The following is a 5948-nucleotide window of genomic DNA, read 5'->3' on the forward strand; positions in this document are numbered from 1 at the left end:
CATCAATTACATGACCTCTTGGCCTCTGCCTGAAACAGTAGTATTATTTCCCTCTCAGGACAATACAGATTCCCAGGACAGCCCACTGGCCCTGAATGTCAGACTTTTTTTTTTTTGGTGGCTGCCAGTAAGAGGATCAGAACCCTTGGCCTTGGTGTTACAACACCATGTTCTAACCGACTGAGCTAACTGGCCATCCCTGAATGTCAGATTTAAAGCAGAAATATTTATCACTTTGGATTTTATCTGCCCTTTCTTCAGCCAGACTAGGTGGACTTAATTTATTCTGTGTCTTCCTTCAGACTCCTAAAATCTCTTCAGGTCCATCAGGGTAGTATACCAGAGTTTCCCCAGACAAATCCTGGGAGGAAGAGAAAGTTGGCCTTTTGGAGTTAAGGTTAAAGAGGGAACGGGCTGTTTGTGTGAGAAAGACAAGGCTTTGTGAAGGAGGAGACATTTGAGCTTGGCATGAAAGATAAAATAAGAGATGGGTATGGGAAGGCCATTCTAGGGGGAAGGAACAGTAAACAAATACTGAATGTTTTCTGAATGCAACTGTGTATCTAGGTTTCCCAAAGTCCCTGCAGAAATGCCTCATCAGCACTTAGAACCGGGAGGGGAGAAGCTTGAGTCGTCCTTGGTCACTCTAAAGGAAGTACTGCCTCAGCCAAGGTGACCCTGTCAGCCAGTGTGACTTCCAGCAATCTTCCTATAGCCCAGAACTGCTAGGGCTCACTGGACAAAGCCTCCTTAGGGTGCCCTAACCTATCCACCAAGTCACTCCCTTAGAGGCCCTGTACTCTTCTTTTTCCCTGCAAGTGTAGCCAGAGCTCAGGGTCCCTAAGATGCAATTATAAGAAGTCCCTATCCCCCAGAAGAAATCTGCCTGGGTATACTTTGGCACTTTCTATCCCAAAGAGAGGGCAGAAACTGGAGGATCTTGACACACAGGGGTAGGGATGAGATGGGGTGTTAATCAAGATTTCAAAGACCAAGGAAGGCACCAATGAAAAATGGATCAAGTGCCCCTTTCCCCAAGGAATCTTCCTGTTGGCAGTTCAAAGTCTGCTTTTTTCTTGGTACCATACTTCCACTCTCCATCTGTGTCTGTCTGCTCACTGGCTGCCAGCTAACCTGACCCACTTATTCTGGGAAGGACAAGTAGGGCTAAGGAGACTTTGGGCCCTCTCCTAGGAAAAATAATTTTTTTAGACAATGCTTTAACTTAAAGGTGGCATCTCTGGTCCCATTGCTGGGGGGCAGGGGGATCTTAAACATTTATGGAAAGTCCTGTGTTCCAAAGGGGCCGATGCCCCTTTAAGTTAACTGGAGCGTACCTTGAAATGAAAAGGGCTCTTGGTGAATATTGTGTCCCATGAAGCTTCCTCTCCAAATTGATCCCAGAAGCTGAGACATCCCCCAAATCTCCATCTCAGAATCCATCCTATGAGAAGATGTTAAGTAACCCAGTAGTGACTCAGCACCAGACTCCTCTCTCTCTACCACCCCCAACCAGCCAGAATGAAAGACAGAATTAAGCAGGCTCCTCCCCAATGGATGGCCACATCCCCACCACAAACTGAGTCATGGCCACACCCTACCTGGATGGAAAATTACCAGGAGAGGAGGGAAGGGGAAAGTTAAATTTCAGGAGTTTTTGAGTTCTCAGTCCAGAAATCACAGCCATCTACTCTCCACCTGGAACTAATCGAGGAAAATAGTTCTTTTCCTTATCCTATGCCTAACCAAACACATCCAGATCTAAACGAGGTGAGGTTGCTTGAGCCCAGGACTATGTGAAAAGCAGGAGGCCACCGTCAACCTGTGTGTGCAGTATTTGTAACAGCTTTGGCCTCTGTGAAGGATGATGCTTTCTTGCTCACACGTGGCTGTTCCAGGCCCCGGCTTCCCCACATCCAAGGTAGCCAGGCCTGGATGGGGGAAAGGGGAAACCCACCCTCAATTCCCCCTCAAGGATGTGGGAAGATTTTGCTACAAAAACTCAGGGCCCCATCCAACAAGTTTACTTGCAATGAAACTTGTGTTTTTGCATTCGTGGAATTTTGATTTGTCTTATCTCATGTTTTGAATTTTATAAGGTATAATTATCTGTGGCTTTCAATATATAAGGGTACTTCAAAAAGTTCATGGAAAGATTCATATTATCTTTTAATTCTATTTTTCCATGAACTTTTTGAAGGACCCTTGTGCACTATTTGTTCATTCCTTCTCATTCCATCGTTTACTAGTACTTGCTTATATCAGATGCCACTGACAAAGAGAAATTATAACAGCTTACAGCTGAGAAAAATCTATTACCAATTTCTAAAACTGAACAAAAATGTTGTTACACTATTTGAGTAGCTATGCACTTAGGTTCAGTTGCTGAAACAGAGCTGGCCAGTTAGCTCACTTGGGAGAGTGTGCTGCTGAGAACACCAAGGTCAAGGGTTGAGATCCCCGTACAGCCAGCCACAAAAAAAAAAAAAAAAGAGCCCTAGTACCCAGACCCCAGAATATATTTCAGTTGCTGGAACACAAGTGGGAGCAGTTTGAGAACCTCTAGGGAGTAAAAAAAAATGGTTAACAGCTTAGGTTCTGGAGTTGGGCAGATCTGGCTAAAAACCCAGCATTTCAACTAACCAGCTGTGAGACCACAGACACATTATTTAAGATCAGCTTTGCTTTCAGGATTAAATGAAAAAAAAATTGTTTTGTAAAGTTTGAAAGGCTATATAGCATAGAACCAGAACAGCGGTTCTGAAATCTGGTTGCCTGTCACTAGCTGTGGAATATGGTAAATTACTTATTGTCTGTGCCTCTGTTTTCTCATCTACAATTATCCAAGTGCTTATCATAATGCCAAGCACCTACGTGGTAAGAACTAAAAAATGTTAGCTATTTCTAATACCATACAGATTGGCTACAAGGGTCCTCCCAGAAGGCAAGAATTTCAGTGGGCTCATTAGTAGTGTCATTTATTTGGTTAAAAGTTATTTCTCCTAACTTTAAACTATACTACAAAGCTATAATAACCAAACAGCATGGTACTGGCATAAAAACAGACACACTGATCAATGGAATAGAATAGAGAATCCAGAAATCACCCCACCCCCCCAGAGCCATCTGATCTTTGACAAAGGCACCAAGCCTATACACTGGGGAAGAGACTGCCTCTTCAGCAAATGGTGCTGGGATAACTGGATATCCATATGCAGGAGAATGAAACTAGACCCATACCTCTGACCATATACTAAAATCAACTCAAAATGGATTAAAGAATTAAATATACACCCTGAAAAAATAAAACTTCTTAAAGAAAACATAGGAAAAACACTTTAGGAAGTAGGACTGGACATAGACTTCATGAATATGACCCCAAAAGCATGGGTAACCAAAGGAAAAATAAACAAATGGGATTATATCAAACTAAAAAGCTTCTGCACAGCAAAAGAAACAATTAACAGAGTTAAAAGACAACCAACAGAGTGATAAAAAATATTTGCAAAATATACATCTGACAAAGAATTAATATCCAGAATATACAAGGAACTCAAAACAACTTAACAAAAAAACAAGCAACCCAATTAAAAAATGGGCAAAAAAGCTAAATAGGCATTTCTCCAAGGAAGATATATGAATAGCCAACAGACATATGAAAAAATGCTCAACATCACTTGGTATTTGGGAAATGCAAATCAAAACCACACCGAGATACCATCTCAACCCAGTAAGGATGGCTAATATCCAAAAGACTGTGCACAATAAATGCTGGCAAGGTTGCGGAGAAAAAGGAACTCTCATACATTGCTGGTGGGACTGCAAAGTGGTGCAACCTCTATGGAAAATAGTATGGAGGTTCCTCAAACAATTACAGATAGATCTACCATATGACCCAGCTATCCCACTGCTGGGAATATACCAAGAATGGAAGTCATCAAGTTGAAGGTATACCTGTTCCCCAATGTTCATTGCAGCACTCTTTACAATAGCTAAGAGTTGGAACCAGCCCAAATATCCATCATCAGATGAGTGGATACAGAAAATGTTGTATATCTACACAATGGAATACTACTCTGCTATAAAAAAGAATGAAATACTGCCATTTGCAATGACATGGATGAACCTTGAGAGAATTATATTAAGTGAAACAAGTCAGGCACAGAAAGAGAAATATCACATGTTCTCACTTATTTGTGGAAGCTAAAAATAAATACACGAAAAAAACGGAGGGGGGGGAGGGAAGAAGACATAACAATTACAATTCCTTGAAGTTGATACAAGTAAACAGAAAGGACATTGTTGGGAGGGGGGAGAGGGAAGAGGGAGGGAGGTTTCGGTAATTGGACACAATAATCAACCACATTGTATATTGACAAAATAAAAATTTAAATTTAAACTTTAAAAAAAAAGTTATTTCACCTAGACCTGAAACCAGAATGGGGGAAGAGAGCCTTATGAGACTTGTTGAATCAGAATGTACTAGTCTTGGGCCGGCCCGTGGCTCACTCGGGAGAGTGCGGTGCTGATAACACCAAGGCCACGGGTTCGGATCCCATATAGGGATGGCCGGTTAGCTCACTGGCTGAGCGTGGTGCTGACAACACCAAGTCAAGGGTTAAGATCCCCTTACCGGTCATCTTTTTTTAAAAAAAAGAATGTACTAGTCTTGATCAAGAAAGGGTAAAGAAATTAAAGAAATAGTTCCTAGGGTTATGGACCTTAAGAATGGTACTTCCATGTTAAAGCAGGTCAGGAACTACAAAACAGGGTAAGGTACCCAGGCAAGAAGGTACCTTAAAGTATGGCAAAGGTAATAAAAAACAGGTAGTCTAGGATAGGCTTTGTACAGAAAGAAACTATAAAAGAATAAAAAAACTATCCTTGAAAAGCCATGCTCAATGACTTTTGCATTCTGTGCTTATCTTCCTGTTTTTCTTATTAATATTTCATAAAATATTTGCAAATGGCCAACTTATCTCATCTATGCTTCGAACTAAGGGTTTGAAGTACATGAAGCACAGCTTGAAAGGCCAGCAGAAGGTTTACAGTGGGAATTTCAACAGGGAGAAGATGGAATTCATTGAAACAATTAGGTCTCCTAGAAACAACTGCCTTTCTTCTCTACCTTGCTAACCTTGAAGAGTCTGAGTTTTGCTTCATTAAGGGAAGCTTTCCTGCACCTGCCAGCTCTTCTCCCCCACCCTCTCACTTATCCTAAAGAAATGGGTGGGAGGAAGAAGAAAGTAGGCGCCCAACTACTAAGATATAGAGCAAGGGAGACTGGGCAGGTTTTGTGTGGAAAGCAATAGGCCCTAAAGTTAGGAAATCTGAGTGGCTCGGACCTCAACGGTCCTTTCAAATCTTGCCTAACAGTCATTAGTGGTATTCTACATGATGGATCTTGAACGTGAGTGGCGCCATTTTGCACACAATAAGCACAAAATGGCCGCCAGCCTTTCCCTTACGAGAAACCTCATGGTTTCTGAGAAACAGAAACTCCTCTACTTCTGCACGGGTGCAACCTTCCACCTGATTGCATCCACCAGCTTTATCTCCCACTTCACTACCAAACTCCCTCCCTGATTAAGTCAGCCTTCCCTACAGTCTATATAAGCTCTCCCACCCCAAGGCCTGGTGCTGCCCTCCATTTTGAGTGCAGCCCAGCAGATTTTCTTCCTTTAATAAAGCCTGATCAGTACCCAGCATTTCGGCTCACTTTCTTTCACTATATGCTCAGTTTGTTTCATCTGCACAACTGTCAAATTTCCCTTCTTTAATCCATTGATAAAAATGCTAACAGCTCTGCAGCATTAAATGGATTGACTAAATGGATTCAGTTCTGACTGCGTGCAACTCTCAGGATATTCCACTCTTCCCATCCCAACCCTCATTTGGGAACTTGGGGTAGGTGCTGGGCCAAGCCTAGTCAGACCACAGTGATCATA

The sequence above is a fragment of the Galeopterus variegatus genome, unplaced genomic scaffold (assembly GCF_000696425.1).
Source record: "Galeopterus variegatus unplaced genomic scaffold, G_variegatus-3.0.2 Scaffold657, whole genome shotgun sequence".
In the NCBI taxonomy this organism is placed as follows: Eukaryota; Metazoa; Chordata; class Mammalia; order Dermoptera; family Cynocephalidae; genus Galeopterus; species Galeopterus variegatus.